Raw genomic sequence first — 21,287 nt, forward strand, 5'->3', positions numbered from 1 at the left:
AGAAGTTCTTCACTGTGAGGATGTGAGGCACTGGAATGAGTTGCCCAGGGAGGTTGTGAATGCTCCATCCCTGGCATTGCTCAAGGTCAGGCTGGATGAAGCCTTGGGTAACATGGTTTAATGGGAGGTGTCCCTGCCCATGGCAGGGGGGTTGGAACTAGATGATCTTAACATCTTTTCCAACCCTAACTATTCTATGATTCTAAGAGAGTTGGAGAATGTTACAAGAATTTTTAAAGGTAAAATTCAAGTTTAGGATCCAGTGTCCTCTGCATCCAATGGGAGCTCATCCATGGACTTCAAAGGGTTTTGGGCTGGGATGGCAATCACAATGGAAGAATTTTCTGCAATGCCTATTGCATGCAACCAAGAGGAATGCTCTTCAAAATAGTTGTTAAATTGGAAGGAAATCAGAGAACATATAAAAAAATTAAGGGTTTTTGTGAGAACTGAAGAGAGAAGAAAAAATGTAAAGAATTAAGTGGTTATAACCTGCCTAAATAAAGAATAAGCAGGAGCGTAACAGCTTTCAAGCCTCTGAGTACATAAGCTTATAGAAAGGATAAAAATATTCACTTTGTTACACAGAAGTACAATTTTAACAGGGAAGGGGAACATACAAGTGATGAAAGACATTTAATGCAAATACCAATAAACTCAGCATATTAAATTGTTGAATAATAGAAGAGATGGAAGACATATGGTTTGGGATATTTTAAAATCAGATTGTATACTAAGTATTGAAATGCAGAGAGTAATCTTTTCTATTCCCCATGATGCTATAAAATGTATCTGTCTTAGAAAGACGTATCTTTTTCTAGCCTCTTCCTGTGCAAGTTCCATGTTTTAAAGCCTGTATCAGGAGATGCAGAAATAGCATAGGATATATTGTTCTTAATAATGAATAAACACTCTCTCTATATTTTAATCATGTAATCTCTTTATTTCCACCTATCTCTGACCAAAGTTACAGTCTTTTCTCAAATCTAGTGTTAATGTAAATATATTTCAACTGTTTTCTCTACTTAAAGACAAATAAGGCTTTACTGTGTTAGGGATTCTGTAACAGTAACCCAAAGATTTTTTAGCTGAGGAAATATTTTGCCATTATTTCTGTTAGGTTATTGTCTTCTGCTAGAAACTTATAAAGAAAAGATGATTTTTTATTTTTTTTTCCCCATAACACAGTTCATGATAGGGGAGGTAGCTATTCCCATTCAGCAATTTCTGCCATTTTTCACCCTCTGTATTTTGGTTCCCAGCTCTCTACCAAATGTAGGAAGCAAAGACAAATTTTAAGATGACATATAAGGAAGCTTTTTTCATTCAGGGTGAAATATTTGCAAACTCAGATAAATACCAATTGCAGATAATATTTGCAAACTCAGGAAATACCAATACTTACTCGGTAAAAATGATCACAAGTTCATTTATTTCAATTTCAGCATGGTTATTTACACTAGTGGAAGATTGATACCACGTCATATTTCAGTATGTGTTAAAGTGTAGGACTTCACTTACACTAGTATCATTTTTAATGATCAGCAATAGACTTAAGTAACATTAAACCACTATTTTTAAACTTTATACACTACTATAGTGTATGTTAAAACACACTGAAAAATAATTTCTGGCTTTTTCTAAAGGAGCATCTCTTAATTTAATAATAATGAAAAATCATGGATTAAAGAAATAGTAGGGAAGGCTTGCCATGTCTAAGTGTAAATCATGTATATTTTAATATAGACAAACATGTTTTGCACATCTGCAATGTCATAAATCTGCGCTTATAAAAATCAACATATCCTGCACTGCAGAAACAAGGATCATAGATAACAAGCTGAAAATAAATCATTAGCACAATGCTGCAAGAAAGATAAAAGACACAAAACCTGAAGGCATAAGGACAGGAAAAAGAAAAAGCAGAGAAATGGTGACATATGTCTTTGCAGCACTGGTGAAATAATTATTGGAATGATCTTTTTCATTCTGCAGCCTAGTTTCCAAACCAGTAATGGAAATTGGAAATGTGCAGAAAAAAGATGGTAGGATGTTTGGAAAATGTATTTTATAGAATGAAAGTTATGAAACTGGATGCATTTTGTTTATCCAAGTATCTTTTAGGAAATTATTTTCTTGACTTGAAGTCAAGGAAGCACTAATGTGAAAAGTAATCTAATAGTAAAATATTAAAACCAATAAATCTTCTGATCCTTACACAAATTATAATAGCATCATTGACATCAATGGAGTCTTGCTATTATGTGAGTCAGATTAAGTTATTAGTGGGGGGTTGCTGTGTTTGTAGTTTATCCCCAGGTATACTCAGTCAGTGGGTGCTCTGATTTGCACTTGTCTGAAAAGACTTTCAGAATCAAACCCAATTCAAACTGAAATAAAATTCAGGCTTGGATATATGCACAAATTATAAATACCTGAAATTAAACAGATTCAAGATTAAGGCTGGAAAAAAATGAAGAACTCAAAATGAAAGAGAAAAAAATATCTAAAGCACAGATTACAAGTTGTTCTGACATTCTTCAAAACTGAAATTTTGTGTTTCTGCACACTTGTTTTCTGCATTTAAAAGCATGAATATGTTTTATTCATTGCAAAGTTTGTTATTCTACTTGGAAAACATTTATTCTGTTTCTTATTTACACTGAACTTAGAATTAATGCGGCTGTTCCAGTTGAGCAAAAGCAACCTTGACTTGTAATAAGCATCATTTTATCACACCAAAATATCTTGTCTAAAAACATAACATGGACATAGTTCTCAGAATTAAGCTAGTTAATAATTATTATATAAACGGGTCAAGGATTAAAAGTGCCAATAAAGTCTTGTGAATTGTGTGTAGATTTTATTTAGAAATTACAGCATTGAAAGCCAAAGCTGCCTTAACGTATATAGAATAGGTTTAACACCATAGGTGAACTATCATAGTGTCAATAAACATTTTTCAAAGAATAATAATCAGAATAAGTAACCCCAGCAGTCTGCTTCTATAAAATAATAGATCTTTGGCTGTAGTGAAGTATTTCCTAGGTACAATATTATTTATTTCCAGATTACATAAAACAAGCAATACTTTCTTAAATATGATAGAAATAAACAGAACTTCTAACTCAGAAGCTCCAGTCTGGTTTCCTAATGAATTTCCCAACCTGAAAACTATTTCCCTAGTCCAGCTTTCCTCTGAAAGCACACTCATATCTTTGCTTAGCAATCTTATACAGGCTTCAGTCATAGGAGACTCCTTTGGTGTCCCTTAGCTCTACTCAGCACAATATCACTGAAAGCTAAAAATGCCTTTTTGTTTTTTTTTTAACATTTTAAATATACATACTTCTAAATAAAAAAATCTGATCAGATGCTCTGGTAATGAGCAGAATCATTCTTGAACAGAAAAAAATCATGGGTGGGCATAGTCAGAAACTGAGCAGAGAAACACTACATTTAAGATACCACTCAGCTTACCACAGCAAGGCACAGACTTACCATGGGTGGGGAAAGACTCTGCTTTAACTAGGCTGCATAAAGGGTCCCAGAACAGGTATCCATGGAAAACCTAAGAGCACTAACCTAAAGCTGAACAACCAGAAGGCCTACCTAGCTCCCACCACCCCTCTCCTTCAAAAGACTCACAATCTGTGTCACACACATCACCTGTTACCACCACAATTTCAGGTGTTACAACTTAATCATTAGTTTTAGCCTAATTAGCTAAACATGCTACTGGTGTAGCTGTGCTTGCTTTGGCTGCAAACACCCATTTGTAGTTTACTACCGAATAAAGAATGGCTCTAGTCTCTCTGCACCTTAGGACATGGTCACATTTGAACCTTTTAAGATGCTTAATGCTTCACCTTATGGATCCAAAAGCATAACAGCAACATGCTCTTCAGCCTGGGAATGATTGTATGAGCAGATAGAGCAAATCAAATGTTATACCCACCTTAACTTCCTTGTGTTGTTTTAGGGGGCTAAAAATAAAATAAATTATTTAAAAATTTATAATACAGATGGCAAATACATACAGAACTAAGGAGATAATCAGGTGACAAAATTGCAGATAATTGCAGATTTGCTGAAAACTGAATGCTCAGCCTCCTCAAAACTTGAATAATTTTTCAGACATTTTATTTCTGGAGTAAAATTTTGGAGGGTTTATTCAATTAAAATACAGAAAATACTATCAAAAAGAAAAAGAAAAAACAAAAAACAATAAAAAAAACTCAAAAACAAACAAAAAAAACCCAAACAAACAAAAAAGCCAAACAACCAACCAGTCAAAACAAAACCAACTCTTTTATTTTCCATCAGAATATTGGAAATGAATGAGAAAGTAGCTCAATACCACAGCACCCGCTGACCAGAATCAAGAGCTTTTTCTCAGTCCCAAGCACTGAAATGACATCTTACACTCATACAGCCAAGTAATGCCAGATATAAAAATTAAATAAATGAGTTGAATGGCTATGTTACACTAGAGTTTAATGCTACTTTATTTCCAATAAATCAATGTGCAATCTAGCACATTCTACTCAAATGACAAACCAATCCTGTGAATTAAAACTGCAAAAGTTTTATTCAAAAGTTGAAGAAAAAAGAAAATCTACATGTACGTCTTTTGGAGCTTGGAAAGAATTTTGAAACAGAGAAAAAAACTCCAGTCCTCTCAGCAACCATAAAAATACACTATAATAGTCAAAGGTCTCAGCAAAGTGGAAAATCCACAGATGTGTAAACAAAGCAAGCAGAAATGTGTGTGTTTCCTTCAGATGTTTTCCAAAGTGTCCTTACTTCAGTACGTTATATGCATACGAAGAGTAGTGTGTCTTTCGAGTCATGTGATGTTCCTGGCTCCTTACCTGATGTTTATCTGGCAGCAGGGAAACCAGCAAATGCGGATATATTGGCTGCTTTTTAGTTGGTTCTTGACCTGAAAAAGCTCTTTCATTCAAAGAAAGAAGCAGCAAGACTGGAATATCAGCTTTTGAGGTTGATCTTTTCTGCTTCCTTTTCAGGTAAGAGTTTTAAATGCAGGAGAGGAAATGCTGATTTGATCAGACAGGGTTAGAGTAAATAAATGCATGCTGTTCCCCATCCCCATTTCCATGCTAATTTATTGCCAACATCATGGGTATAGCATTTTAGTAGTCAAGTGATGAGAACAGCACCAGCTGGACTGGTCGGCTCTGTGGCTGGGGGCTCTGGGTCCTTGGTGTCCTTTAGTCCTGAAGTTCGGACTGTCCCTTTGGTGGCTGACAGTCCTGTGCAGATTATTGCTGGCACCACACCAAAACAGCTGCTGGGTGTTCAAAACTGCAGTCAGCCATGAAAATCCCAAGTGCAGTTTGAGGAAAATGAACTGAATTGCACCCAAAGCCTGGAACAGTCTGCTAGACCTACCTTGCCTTGTGCTTTGAGCTGTGCACAGACAAAAAATGTTATGCAGGAAACTGGGGGTACTCCTCTGTAGGCATCCCAAAAGCAAATTAACTAATTGCTGATGACTAAAAATGGCATATGGTTGGTCCTTTCTATACTCTTTATTCTTGAAAAGGCAAAATGAGCTCCAGGAGAATGAATAGGCAGTTAAATGTATTTCAATACTTTACTATTATATTTTACTACTAAATAATCTCAAACAACCACAAAAAGGGTATATAGACACTTCTATGTCACACGGTGGGACAACAAGTGACTCTATGACATGTACAAACACATCTAAAGGCAAGGAGTAGGCTGGTACCCAGCTTATGTGGGGTCATCGCTGTGCAACGAAAACTGTTGCAGGAATCAGCAGTGCTGTGGAGGAGGAAAAAACATCTAAATCTATCATGATAAAAAAAAGTCAATGTCAGTCTTAAAATTTCACGGTAATATTGGAGTGAGAATTAGCATTAGGTTGAGTAAACTGAGATAAAATTATACATCAGTGTGGAATGAAACCGCATGTACTCATTTCTCTTTAAAGTGTTAGCGGGACATCAAGGTGGAATTAAAATGTTTTAAATGTCAGTTTCTTCCATCTCCTAGATCCCACTGTGCATTCTCCAATCATCAAAAATCCAGCCATAATAAATGTACTTAAACTTCCACTGCAGTCTGCAGCTATTTCTCTCTAGCCGATCATACTGTCAGATGTCTTTTGTGCAAAGCATGTTATAAACAGAAAAATAGAGCGAACACGTCTGAGCTGATTTCTTTCTACTCCACTGGCACATAACTGGTGGCAATAAGGTTGCTCCTTCAAATGTGTTTTTCTTTGCACTGTAGTTGTGCTGTGAGATTAGCAAAACTCAAGGCACTGAAGTTTACCATCACTTGATGGTGCCACTCAGAAGCGCTGTTTGTTTCTGCTGGGGAAGCTTTGTGCTTTTTGGTCTGGGGAAACTCCTCCTGCGCAAGGAGGCTGTTTGCAGCTAATCCTTGATCACAGCTCATCAAGGCACTGCTGATATCCCCGCACTTTCGCAGTTAAAAATTATAGTTATTAACGTAACATGCGTGACAGCTTGCTGCTTGGAGCGGAGCACTACTTCTTCAGCTGCCTCATGACACATGACTTTTGCTCAGCTTTTTCCCTTATCACCTCCCTGCCTACCCCAAGGCCATCTGACACAAGGACTGTGGCACAGATGAAGTTAATCATTAGCTGATATAGTGGTGAGGTCAATTCTGTAGGTAACTAAGCTGATTAACATGTGTGACTTTGCAATGGTGGTTATTTACATCTTTGCATTCTCCCTCCTGGGATTAATCCCATTTTATAGATTTGCTTCTGGATAGGCAGCATTTGTGTTCAGATCTTTGGATCCTGGAGATGTCAGACTGCTACAGGGTCTCTGAGCTCCTTTTAGTCCTTGCACAAACATCTCTGCACTTCTACCATAACTAGCACGCTTGTATTAGTGAGCCATAGCAGCGAATCATTGCATTTCTAAGAATTCTGAAAACCAAAGTTCCCAGGCTTTCCCCATTTTAAAACCCTTGGAAAGGCTTCTCTTCCCTTTCTACACCTGTTTTTCTCTGGCAGAAGTATGACTGTTAAACAGCAATTTTCTTTCCATGTTTTTTAAAGTGAAGAATTTTTAATTTGGATGTATTTTCCTCTGAAAATCCTTTCAGTCAATATGGAATTACAGAAAGCACCTTTCTGAAGACGAAAAAGAACTGAAGATATTTCCACTGAAAGGTGTGCATGTATTTGTGTGTGTGAGTGCATGCTCTGGACTGGCAATGTGGTTGCTTCCTGCCTCGAGCCAAAGCAGTTTACTTTGTACCTAGCAGAACAGGAATATCGGTGCAAAGCTGCAGTGGGAAGGAATTTGGACAGAATTGTGAAAAAAAGTCTGGGTACTCAATTCCTCCTGACTCAGTTCCATGCAAAGAGGTGCATTTGTAGATCGTCTAGTGATAGTGTTTAATTACTACCTCACCTACAAAAAAGACAGACTAGGTCCTTATACTCCCTCTAGATTATCCAAGCCCTACTTTGTACCACTTTTCATGCTTTTATTTCCTTTACTTCTTTATCCCTTTTCCCCCAGTTTCTCTGATTCAAGAAATTGTCTTTCCTCATTTCTCTCACCCAAAACAGAGCTACAAAATAGATGGGGTCAATGATCCCAGAGGGAAGAATAGGCACTGGGATCCTGTAGATCAAGTGTGGGAGGCAGAAGGAATTACTCTGGACAGTCCAGCGGGCCTTCATTTCTGTGTAGAATAATTGATTTTCAAAAAGCATTTATTTTTCTTTAATACATTTTTTATCCATTGCTCTTGATGGCCTGCTCTCTACCAGCTTGACTTCAAAGAAACAAGACAAAGTTTTATAACTTAGGCTGGGAAGAAAAAGTATGGTTTAGATTTTCAAATAAGTACATCATTATGCAATGCTGAAAACATTATAGATTCATTTTATTTTTCAAATAAGACTCTAATAACACAGTTACTGGCATACATCTTACTGGTGCTGTTGATGACATCTAGACCTGAGACTGCAAGCCCTGCATTGGCTCAGGGCAGCCAAGGAAACGTGACAGAGCAGTCAGAAAGCAAAATTTACATCTTGGATGACTTTCTGGTACTCCTGCATTTGTTTTCATCTCAAACTATCACACAAGCTTATTTGGTTCTGTAATGCCAAATCAACCCAAGTCATGCACTCAGGGACAAACAATAGAATTTGACAGCTCTGGTTAATCAAGGGAAGTTTCATTGGAATGGATGTACAGAAATAGAACCTAAGGTGTAAGATATTGATATATTTTCCAGTAATGATGAATATATTTCTGAGCCCTCCATGCTTAGAGTGATTCTTTCAAATAGAGAAAGGGTGGACAAGGTTTACTTGTATAATGAGGGGAAACTAAGTTGTTTCCTATATCCAAAAAGCCTGATAGACTGAAACAGGTTGTCTTAGCTTAGATATATGGTGCAGCTAATGCAAATATTTTCTTCTTATAAATTTAACTATAAAGAAATATGGATGAGAGGAAAACATAAGAGGAAATGGTAGCACTCAATAAAAATAGTTTTAGATATATTTATTCTGTAAAGGGGAGTAAGGTTTCTGATCACAAGTGATTGAGATTGTCAGTTATCTTCCATTAGAAGCAAAGTGGGCAAAATCTACAAGATTACGCTTAATAAAGCAATGACTGAAATAATATCTAATGATTTCTTATAACAGTAGAGGTCTGGACCTGGTGAGCAGGAAGTCTTAAGGAATCTTGCTGTGGAAGGAAAAAAATGTTTTTTATTAAACAACTTGTTCAGAAGAGAAAAATTGGGTAGAAGCTATCAGCCTGCTCCAGCGAACAGATGCTTTTTGGCATTATTAAAGTTAGTAGGCCTTCTAGCTTAATTGAACTGCGTGAACACTGAGGCATCTAAGGAAACAGAGATGCCTACATTTTAACAAAATAAACTAGTATCCTCAGTCTTACCTTAATCCATGTATTTGAGACAAGGGAAAGGAAAAAGTCTAGAAAATACATATTTTAAAATATTCTGAATATAATTTTTGAAATTTTTGAAATCCTTAGCAATATCACTAAAGATCAGGAATACATTCTGAATTCCTTCCTTGGTGGATATCAACTGTTGATTTTTATCACTTTCCCTACAGGGACCATCAAGACATCACGACTGCCAATCTTGCATTGTGAATTAAAGGCAAATGCTTTGCATGTCCTAGACACAATCTGAAATAAAATACTATTATTGACTTCAGCTCTACATTATTCTCAAAAAGTGAAATGTACTGTATAAGCTGGTGTTGTTTCCAACCACATATTTAGAAAAATTAAACATTTTAGATGGCCTACACTAGGCAGCATTATTCATAACATAAATGAAAACATTACACAATCACATATATCAATATATACTGGCATAAGGCAACTGACTTTCTGAGATCATTGCTGATCAGCTGATAATGGAAATTTAATGTTTAACTTTGTATTCTGCCAATTTCTCCTGCCATGATGATCAACTACAAAATACACCATGAAGACAACGTTTTGGCTGAACCAACTGCTAATCAATTTATGTTCTGAATCATAAGTATTCATTGTACTTAGTATTTTTACCTTGATAAATGTGCAAAGGATAATTGAGTCAGATTCCTCTAATCAGTGCAACTATGGCAGCTTTTCATGTTTTCATGATACTGCACAGTTGAAAGACTTTTGCTTGTTTTTCTGGTCAAAAAAAGAAGCAGAACTGTGCACCAAACTGCTTTTACATTTTTGAAAGCTCTTGTTGCCTAGAAGATATTGCTGATCACTTCTTCTGAACATTTTCCATGTTTTCTGTGCTGTGATTGAAACTGAATTCAAAATCAAGAGGATGTGAAATAACAGCAAACTTTTTCATTGGACTTTATGTTTTTGCTATTAATTGCTTGGAACACATTATCCCATTTTGGATGCTTTTGAAGAATAAGCAGACATTTTTACTGAGTTGTTTAGAAGGTTGGTTGGGGTTTTTTTTGAGAGTTAAACAACCATCTCTGAAACCATGAGTGTCTTTATTGGTAGATTCATGAGTCTTCATCTTCATGAAATTTCCTCTACCATTTTTTCCAATTGGCTACATTTACTGGAAAAATTGTATACCATGTACTTCCACAGCAGGGGTTTGGAACTAGATGATCTTAAGGTCCTTTCCAATCCTAACTATTCTATGATTCTATGATTCTATTCTATGATGAGCATCTGCATACAGACTGACTTAAACCTTTAAGACAGTTTACTTTGGATTTATAGACTCTTTTAGACACTGCATGCCATTCATTCAGACATAATAGCAAATGCTTTATATAGCAGCAGTGTGGTTGCCACATTTTTTCAACATACAAAGGAAAAGTATGCTTTGTCTGCCTTACAGAGCTTCAAACTCACTGAATAGTATAAAAGAAAAATTGCCTTTGTTCTGATTTATGAGCAATCACTAGTAACACAGATTCTTCCCTTGGGACACTTCTGCTGAAGTGTAACCACATTAAGATTAAGCTTCCTCTTTGCATGCACCTAGTCTTGTGGGTGCTATTATGAGTTAAGACATAAAGACTAATCTAAAGCAAGCAAGTATTTATTGCAATAGAGAAGTGTAGAATATTTGCAGAGTAAGCTAGTATTTTTTGCTAGGGACTTACAGGGACAAAAATCAGTCCCAGAAGCAAGTCTTGGGGCACTTCCTATTAAACTCTCTGTATGTCAAGAATTAGATCACTTTTATTCTACTTTGTTTTCTCTATCTCATGAATAGTTTTAATCCATGGTAGAAATTTACATTTTACCCTGTAGTTTTCAAATTTTTGTAATAAGTTTTGGTGACAGATTCCGTCACAAGCATTCTAAAACTACAACAGAATGATCTCCAAAATGATTTCTGGAAGCTATCAGGAGAACTGGCTACCCTGGATTTGGAGAAGGCTGAGGTTCTGAATGACTTCTTAATGTCTCAGTCTTCACTGGCAAATGCTCTGACCACAACACCGAAGACTTGGAATACAGACACAGGGACTGTGAGAACGAAGACCTTAGGCCCACTGTAGGAGAGGATCTTAGAATCATAGAATCATAGAATAGTTAGGGTTGGAAAGGACCTTAAGATCATCTAGTTCCAACCCCCCTGCCATGGGCAGGGACACCTCACACTAAACCATGACACCCAAGTCTCTGTCCAAGCTGGCCTTGAACACTGCCAGGGATGAAGCATTCACAACTTCCCTGGGCAACCCATTCCAGTGCCTCACCACCCTAACAGGAAACTAAAACTGAGTAAAAAAAAAACCCCAAACCTCCCAAGTCTTGGAAAGCAGACACAGGGACCGTGAGAATGAAGACCTTGGGCCCACTGTAGGAGAGGATCTGGTTCGAGACCATTTTAAGAACCTGAATGTACACAAGTCCATGGGACCTGAAGAAATCCATCCACGGGTCCTGAAGGAGCTGGTAAATGAAGTTGCTAAGCAACTGTCCATCATATTTGAAAAATCATGGCAGTCAGGTGAAGTTCCCCATGACTGGAAAAAAGGGGAATATAACCCCCATTTTCAAGAGAGGGAAAATGGATGACCCGGGGAATTACAGACCAGTCAGTCTCACCTCTGTGCCTGGCAAAATCTTGGAGCAGATTCTCCTGGAAGGCATGCTAAGGCACATGAAAATCAACAAGGTGCTTGGTGACAGCCAGCATGGCTTCACTAAGGGGAAATCCTGCCTGACCAATTTGGTGGCCTTCTATACTGGGGCTACAGAACTGATGGACGGGGGTAGAGCAGTTGATGTCATCTACCTGGACTTGTGCGAAGCACTTGACACTGTCCCATATGACATCCTTGTCTCTAAATTGGAGTGACATCAATTTGATGGATGGACCACTCAGTAGATAAAGAACCGGCTGGATGGTAGCATGAAGAGTTGTGGTCAATGGCTCAGTGTCCAGCTGGAGACCACTAATGAGCGGTGTCCCTCAGGGATTGGTGTTGGGACTGGTCTTGTTCAACATCTTTGTTGGTGACATGGACAGTGGGATTGAGTGGTCCCTCAGCAAGTTTGCCGATGACACCAAGCTGTGTGGTCCGGTTGATACACTGGAGGGAAGGAATGTCAGCCAGAGGGACCTTGACACACTTGTGAGGTGGGCTGATGCCAACCTCATGGAGTTTAACCATGCTAAGTGCAAGGTCCTACACCTGGGTCGGAGCAATCCCAGGCACAGCTACAGGTTGGGCAGAGAAGAGATTCAGAGCAGCCCTGCAGAGAAGGACTTGGGGGTGTTGGTCGATGAGAAAATGAACATGAGCCTGCAGCGTGCGCTTGCAGCCCAGAAAGCCAACCGTATCCTGGGCTGCATCAAGAGGAGTGTGACCAGCAGGTCGAAGGAGGTGATCCTGCCCTTCTACTCTGCTCTCGTGAGACTTCACTTGGAGTATTGTGTACAGTTCTAGTGTCCTCAACATAAAAAGGACATGGAACTGTTGGAACAAGTCCAGAGGAGGGCCACAAGGATGATCAGGGGACTGGAGCACCTCCTGTATGAAGACAGGCTGAGGAAGTTGGGGCTGTTCAGCCTGGAGAAGAGAAGGCTGCGTGGAGACCTCATAGCAGCCTTCCAGTATCTGAAGGGGGGCTATAGGGATGCTGGGGAGGGACTCTTCATTAGAGACTGTAATGACAGGACAAGGGGTAACAGGTTAAATCTTAAACGGGAAGTTTAGACTGGATATAAGGAAAAAAATCTTTACTGTTAAGGTGGTGAGGCACTGGAATGGGTTGCCCTGGGAGGTTGTGAATGCTCAGCCCCTGGTGGTATTCAAGGCCAGGTTGGGCAGATCTTTGGCTGACATGGTTTAGTGTGAGGTGTCCCTGCCCATGGCAGGGGGTTTGGAACTAGATGATCTTAAGGTCCTTTCCAACCCTAACTATTCTATGATTCTATTATTCTATGATTCTATCTCCATTTTTTAATCATAGAGTTTTCTATTCACTTTTATTACCCTAATGGACACACCATAGTAGTAGTTTCTTCTCAATAATTTGGACAGCAGTAAATCTGAAAATGTCCAACATATAACTATCTTCTTTCTGAATTGATACATTCACATCTCAGATTTACAGAAGCAGGCTATAATAGTGCTACTGTGATTTTCAGCAGCTAAAAGTCTGGTTGTATTCTTTGTGAGACAATTTTAAAAGAGAAAGCAGCATGTCATTCACAACTAAAGTGTGATCTACAAGCTAGGATGGTACTAGATGCCCACTGGGAGCTGAATAACCCGAGTTGTGTTTCTTGTGTTTTAGCAATTCCTTATCCAATGTATTCCCACCGAGGTGCATGAAAAACAGAGCTAAAAGCTGTTTTTCTTAGAGCACTTTGAAGGAAGATAGAAGACAGTTTATGTTACATCAATTGAGGGGAGAGCATACATAGAAATGCTACTCCAGCACCAAGCAAAATGTTGAAGTGTAGCTAAAAGATTTGGGAATATTAAAAATAAAATATACAGTCAAATGCTTAGTGACATGGAAGTTAAATTTCAACTAAATGTGTCCCTACATTGTTTTGTCAAGGTTTAAAGATTTGGGGTCCTGGTTTAGTTTTGTGTTCTCTTGCATCACAACCCCCTGAAACTGTTCTTATTAAATTATCTAGTTTTATGAGAGAAAGTATCAGAATCCAGGCCTGAATCTTAGCCAGTTTTTCTTTCGGCTGTCCCATGTACAACTCGCAGGTGGTGGGTCCAAAAACAAACTAAAAGGAACAGTTTTTCATGGCTCATGTACTTTTGCAACAGATCTTGTCACCAGATGTTCTGGATGCCAAATGTTTACAAGGTTGCAGAAAGCATTTGGACAAATTTAAGGAAGATGAATCTCTGGGTAGCAATAAGATAAAAAAACATCTCCTTATTGAGACACAGTTTTTTGCTGGCTGGAAAGTTTTACCTGTACTATTATAGGTTTAGCCTGCTCTTCTACTTTACTTTTGCAGACTTCCCTGGCATTTGTCGCAGATCTTTGGTCAGACTTGGCATTGCCATTATTACACGTTCTTCTTTTGTAAAATTTCTGAGAGATGTTATTATTTCTTTGCAGTTAGCATATCTCCTTAGTCATACGTAATGGAAAAGTAGTTTTAAGTCACAGCAGAATCTGAGGTGATAGGTTGTGTAGAACAAGTAAAAAAATAATTCTGCTCAGTTCAGTGGTGATTTACTTAGCAACTGTGTAATGGAATACCTGAAATAATTAAATCTATTCAGAAATCAGCAAGAAATACAGTAGTCTAAGTATAATTTATGAAAAAAACATAACCTTAAAGATATTCTGAAAAAAATATGGGTTAGTCCAGCATGCTGGAGCCACTCATAAGAGTCAAAGAGTTAGTCTAGTGCAAGGAACATTGAGGTTCCAACTGGAAATGGCCATGTTGTCCACCATCTTCACCAATCTTTACCTATTCAAAGTGTCTTCCGAGCTCTCTCCTCACTACTCTCCTGACTTTTCAAATAGCATATAGTTTAGAAATACTGAAATATTTTATGCTGGGGGGGGGGGGTGAAGAGGGGATGGAATAGTAATAAAAGTCAACTGCAGTGATGAACATTAATGGATGGTTTGCTGGAAATTGCACTAAGACCAGTTCCTGGGTTAGCTTTGCAGTGTTTGCATTCTAAGCCTGTGCAGATGGATTATTTACTTTATTACCTGAATTTCATGGCCTGTAAACACTGCCAGTGGTTTAGGAAGTGAGCCAAAGTCCTATAAAAAAATTCTGATCTGTATAATTAAAAGGAAAATGGGTCTGAGGAACTTGTTTTCTTTCTGTTTGTTTAGGACTTTAGGGTCTTCCCAGACAAATAACAGCTATCAGATGAGCACAGTTGCATAGCTCTGTGGTGATGTATATTGCTTAAGGGCAACAGCACAACCTGGTGGTTTATGGTTATTTTAATACATCAGATCATGTATCTGCAGAAAAAAACACAGGAATTTCCTTTCCCTAGAAACCAACTCGTTGCCTGTACAGAAATGAAACTGTTTTTCATTAATTCATTTGTAAGATAGCATTTTACCTGAGGTTTTCAGAATAAATAGAAAAGACTGTAAGGGTATATGCAAAAAGATAAATTAATAGGTCCTTTCCAACATCTAAGATTCTGAAACCTTGAGGCACAGTTGTGATGAGCCATTTCTTGTGGTTTTGTGCTGGATATGTCTGAATTTTTGTTTCAAGATAATACCTAGAGGCATATAACTAGAAAAAGCTTGCAATATGTACTATGCAAAAATTTCCAAAAGAAAAAGACAAAAGGAAAGTGTGTGTGGAAAAAAATACAAGTTTGTCTTGCTTCCTTTTTCTATTACGATGAAGCCAACCAAAGTATGTAATACATTTACAAAGAATTAATATTCAAATACCAATAGTAATATTTATTCTCTTTCTTCTGTGTCTTCAGGGTATGTGACGTTGTTCAGAGTTTATCTTATGTCACAGTGAAATGAAATGGGTGCCAACTGCGATCAGACAGAAATTTCAAATAAAATTAATTACATGTTCTATTTTGCTTGATTCTGAAGAATGGGCTATGTTATTACTAGCTGGCACTGGTGCGGTTGCTGAACAGAATTCTTACAAACTACATATTCAGTTCATTTACCGATCATATAAAACGGGACAAAAGCCACTAGCTGTAACTAGAAAGCTGTTACCAGTCTGATGATGGGGCTGGTCCTGATTCTGTGCAAGCCTTTTTCATCCTCAGGACATGTCCAAAACACTGTTTCTTCAGTTTTGCTTAACTTGATGGAAAGAACCTTTGAGTTCAACCTGTATGGGTTTGGATTTGAAAGGGATCTTAGAGACCTTTACCGAAGCACTGAAATGCTGAAGTGCTTTGAGACTATAGTAGCATTATTTTATGCAGTGAAGATTTCTGTAAGTTTGTCGATGAAATGCTAAGGTTTCTCATTGTTTCATTTTTGTGCTTTAGTCCTGTTCATGTCTGAAGTATGACTCACAATCTTGGTTCAAAAAAATGCTTTAGTCCACATGGAAGTATGATTAATGCATTTAAACTTACACTTCAGCTCACACGGAAGTTTCATTTACTTTATTGTTATCAAATATATATGAAATGTAAAATGTTCTGAAATTTATGAAAAGTTTCTTATTCTGCTTTATTCTTATTATAGAAGAAATACATCATTACATAAATATGATAAAATACTCAGAATACCAGATGATATTTCTGAAAACCTATACAAAGAGCTTTGGAAAAGTGAAGGGGTGGGGGAAAGAAAGAAAAGAAATAATTATTTTCTTTTCCTTGAGTACTGAGTTAGAGGACAAAATGTCACAGGCCGAATCCTGTTGTTCACAGCCTTTCCCTGTAATCCACTGAAGCACAGGGAGGCAATGCAATTCCCACTTTCCTGCACCCCACTAAAACAGATACTGGAAGTATGCTGTGTTTTGCCACAGCTAGACATAACTATGAACAGAAAACAAGCACATCTGAGATGAAATGCCTTTGTGCCCGCCTCCCACACATACTGCTTCACAGTGAAGGAACGTCAGAATATTTTTCAGCTTGTTAAAAATTATTGGCAAGCAGAGTGACATCAGGTCTACCTACTTAATATGTTTTCATCAATAATTATAACCCATCAGTTCAGACACTGCTTTTCACTTTGCTCTCAGAGTAGGTGACAGTTTTGATTACTGGATGAAGAACCTCAAATCAGCTGGGTTGAGCTGACATATCTCCCTCAGCACCTGCTGTCATAACTGCTGTGTAGTGTCTGGGGCAGCATGGACACACCCCACTGCTGATCCGTCCTCTACTCTGCTTCCCTTACTATTTGCTAAAGTTATCCCATATTTTCATGTTAGGAAAAAGAATTTGTCAAAACCAGCCTAGTACTTTGGGACATCTGCCAATGTTGACAATTGAGTATCTAAGCCCCCCTCAGAGAATAAGCATGTACCCAGTTTTCAAGATATAGCTTATTTTTCCATTTTAAATGGAGTGAAATAGAGAGGGTCTGTATTGTTTTCACAGTGCCGTTCGTGCCAACAAAGTGAATGCTGAATCAGCGTTTGCAGTACATTTAGAGGGTGAATCATCTTTTACTCAGAGGAGTAAAAATTCTGTTGTATAAATTCAATGTGTCCCCATACCTGTCCACCAAATTGTGTTCTCATTGCTACAAATTTTGTATTAAATTATTTAGGTCAGCTTAAATTTGGAAAGCAACAAAATAAACATAATTTTTGACTCATTTACATGTCTATGAATATTGTAAAATGGTTTGCTTCCTAAATTAAAATGATACAAGCAGTCTGGCAGGAAAATAAGCAGCAATATTTTTGCTATATTTTTGAAAAGCTGGTTGTAACAGTCAGTAACAGAAGAATAAGTGGGGGCCACAAAAATAAAAATTCAGATTACTTTTAGCATGCACTGGATCTGTGGATGCTCAGGCTTGTAATTTCATCATATTCCTTTGAACTAGATAATATTTTGAGTCTTTGCCTAATGGTTTTACTATATACTGCTGCAGATGTGGATAGCACACTTTTGCATTGTACATCTTCAGAGATCTTAGGGTTGGTATATCAATAGCCATGATCTGGCGATTAAAGACTGCCTAATAGCATACATTGTCAGGATGTGGAGTATCGCATTAAAGGTCATTAATAGCTCTATCCTGTGCACTCACATGATGTGACATAGCAGGTGTCTTGTGGAGAAACTCTTACGGCATCCTGTCAAAGGTAGACTTGTTAATAACTGCAGTAGGCAGTGGCATATTGCACCCTGACCCCACCAGAGTCCTTCCTGCTTCCTTCTGAATGACTTGTCCTCACTGCCTGCCCTCATCCTACCTCTTATTTTCACTGCTGTTGAGGTGCCAGCTTCTGCCAAAAACTCCAGACTTCATTTCTGACTGACCCTATCTCAGAAAAACACCTCTCTGTTCTTCTTTATGGGAAGGAGCTTCCCATAAACATTTCCACACAACTTTACCACCAATTGCCTTACAGTCATGTGGCTATATGCTTTATGTTGCTTTGTGGTTTACAGTGTGCATGTCCCATCTTTCTGCTTCCACCAGATACCACTTACCTTAAATTGAAAGTTTTTCACTAAAGCTACTCATAGTCGATCTTTCTGCACACCCCATTATATGTGAAGTCCTGATCATGACTGAAACTCCAGTCATGGAGAGAAGGCCTGGTAGCACTTTCTGAGACAAAGGCTTGCTCTGTATAAATGTATAATAAAATTTCCATACAATAAATTCAAAGTGATCTTGCTAAAGATCTTTAACCCAGTAATGAGGCAGAGAGAACACTTTAGAAAGTGTCACCAACCAGTAAATGTAGGTTGTTCTTTGGATGTTTGCTGTGTTGAATGCTGGTTATCAGCACTAGATTGTGCATTCACTGCGGTGTCACTAAGAACTCCAACAGATATTTGGGATTTTACTATTCTTTGAGAATCCCATGCCCATTATTCAAGTGAGATTGTTGGCTTTAGCAGATTGGTTTTCCCCCTCATTATCTTCAGGTGTGGAGGGAAACAATTTGTCTGTCATTCAGCCACCTTATCGAATAAATATCCATTGAGGCACAGGAAGCACTTCTGTATGTTCTGCTGCTGAGTCTGTGTGTGGAGCAGAAATGACTAAGCTGGAAAATCTCAACTTAATACGCACAGATCCTTGGGATCCTGGCTCATATTTTAGCTCAAGTGTAGCATACTAGGTAGACATTCCTTGCCTGTTGAACAGCCCTTTGATAGCTCATCCCATAACAATCCTATATCCAGGACAAGAGATGCCAAAGGAAGAACGGCTTAAGATGGGGGCTAACTTCCCATGTTTACCTTCCATTGCTCAGGGTTCAAAAGCTTTAAGTCCACAGAGCAGACACTAGAGCTTGGGGATGTTTTTATGTATATGTATTTATATATGTATATATGTATATATGTATATATCCTACTGATTCTTTATTTGATTATCCAAAATCAATGCATATTTATGTTTACCATGGCTCAGTTCTGAAGGCTGTTAGGTACTGACTGTGCACAGTCCCATTTTCTGCTGACCGACCAGATGGCCTTTGGGTTTGTTTGCAGAGATGAGCTGGACATGTGTAGGTGTGCGTATTGGGATGGGAAGCTACTCACGGACACACTGTGGCTGCAGTAGCAAATAGGGCAGCTTGGTGAGAGCAACAAAAGAGCCAGTTCTGAGGATCTGACGATGTACACACTGCAGGGCTTTTTATTTCTTTATTTCTTTTATTATTTTTTTCTTTCCTGAGTTTGTAGAAGTTTGAGACCGATCCCATAGACTGAATCTCCATTCCCCATGCATCAGGTATTTAGCATGAACTAAAATGCTACTGTCCAGGCACCCATTGCTGAAACATCTGTCTCAGCATTAGCTTGAAATTATTTGCACTGGGATCACTTAAGCCCAAAAAGACAATAATTTGAGAAGCATGGAAAAGAACTGGATCTGTTCACTTGGTTTCTCTTTCATCAAACACATTGTTTCCTGTCCATTTTGGTATAATTACCTCAACAGCGTTTGATAAATTTTATTTCTTGCCCATTTTCCCTTGAAATAGCTTCCAGGCTTCTCTACAAAGCCCTTTTTGAGTCAGCTCTTTTCCTATTTCATGCACCAATACGTAATTCTTGCACAGAGTTTTACTGATTGGTTTTCTTAGCATTATCTTATTTTGCTGTTTTATGGCTGTTGTTAACATTTATTAGAAAAACTATATTTTATACTCTGCATGTAGGAACATCGCTGCACATTTTTTTGGCAACACTGAGAAGAGCTGACTGAAAATTGGAGGGGTGGAATGAAAGGAGGAGAAAAGGCAGCATAAGAAAGCAAATTGCTTCTCACTTTTCAAAAGGTTAAATGTTAAACACTGGTAAATGTCCTTTCACTGAGGACAGTTCATATATAAAACCAAGTGTGCTTAATCAGAAAGGCAATACCACATGCACTTACATTTCTTTGTGTGACATTCAAAATCTTCAATGTTTTCATCAGCTGGTGATGGAAGGTTTTTTTGCATGAACACAAAAATTAAAATAATTTGAATGTTTTCACGGAGTAAATCTTAGCAAGTCTTGCACTTTATTACTCCAGTGGCACTAGGAAATAGACTGACATTTTATTAAAGCTGTGTTCCTGCTGGATAGGCACTGAAAAGCAAACTGTGTAAAACTTAACTTAGCAGCACCTGCCTGCCTACCTGTGGGTTTCCTTCAATGTGAGTCACTGCTTTGGCAAAAATGAAGGTACGTGGTTTTGTGCCATAATATTCCATCTGTGCCTTCTAAATTCATTTCCAGACCAAATCCTCACTACAACCTTTATTATGATTAATTATTGTGCACTAAAGATTCACAGCTGTGGTGGTGGCTCCAAAAGCCACTGGCAGCTCCTGGGCAGACTGCTCTGAAGTGCCTTTTCTTCCCCATGCTGTGTCTATCAGCTCAGGAGCACAGGACTATTCTGCAGTAACTTTTGATTTTTGCCAGTGTGTGACTTAGAAACTGCAGCCTCTGAATCCCAGGGGCTGGCTTCTGTTTGCTGTGAAAAATGGATGGAAATGCTGCTTTTATTCAAGATTACCATCAGAAAGTCTTCAGCCTTTAGTAATATATTGAGAGGAAACCTACCAAACTGCAGCTATAAAACTGGGGGATTTAAAACAAACCAAGAATGATGGTGTTCTAAAGTTCTGGGTGTCTGAATGCAAGTCAGTCTTTTTTATGATCTTGGGCACATCTTTCAGTTTCCCAGTAACCTTGGTCTGATAACTTCAATAGAAAGTCTTTCAGGTGATGGGCTGTCTTTTTGCATTGTGGACTGAACGTGCCTTCAGGCAAAAGTGAGAGAATGAGCAGAGAATCATAATGTTCCTGCAAGTGCTAAAAATGCCTTTACTCCCCAGAGAAGGTCCTCAAGGTCTGTCCATGGTGCCATGTTCTCTATCAGTGTACTGAAGTTTCCTTCCCTGTTTCAACTTGCTGCAACCCCTGCTAAGGAAAAATACCCTTACGGATTGTTTTCAATGCTAAAATGCTACTACATCATAAGGAGAAAGAGGCTGGAAAAGTCAGTGTTGTTTCAGGCTTGCATACTTTCTTTTGTGCAAACAAAGGCAAGAGGAAGAAAAGATGAGTTTATGGGGTAGTTTAATATATCAGAAATCTGCATAGGGCA

The 21,287-nt window shown here is 38.2% G+C and overlaps 1 protein-coding gene and 1 long non-coding RNA gene across 3 annotated transcripts in view; one reads left to right on the plus strand and one right to left on the minus strand.

Annotated features, from left to right (window-relative positions):
• Positions 1–21,287, plus strand: part of BCHE (butyrylcholinesterase) — a 407,570-nt gene that overhangs the window by 350,849 nt on the left and 35,434 nt on the right. The window contains exon 1 of one of the 2 annotated variants that reach the window (XM_061452610.1): positions 4,837–5,030. The exons of the other annotated variant lie outside the window; for it this stretch is intronic. The gene's annotated coding sequence lies outside the window, so the exon portion shown is untranslated. Of the gene's footprint in view, positions 1–4,836; positions 5,031–21,287 lie in introns of those variants that run through there. 2 annotated transcript variants of the gene reach the window in all.
• The window catches only part of LOC133268853 (uncharacterized), a 302,382-nt gene that overhangs the window by 18,589 nt on the left and 262,506 nt on the right, over positions 1–21,287 (minus strand). The window lies entirely within an intron of this gene.

This window comes from Pezoporus flaviventris, unplaced genomic scaffold, assembly GCF_033815535.1.
Source record: "Pezoporus flaviventris isolate CSIRO_AGI_PZ_B2104156 unplaced genomic scaffold, CSIRO_AGI_Pfla_v1 ptg000013l, whole genome shotgun sequence".
NCBI lineage: Eukaryota > Metazoa > Chordata > Aves > Psittaciformes > Psittacidae > Pezoporus > Pezoporus flaviventris.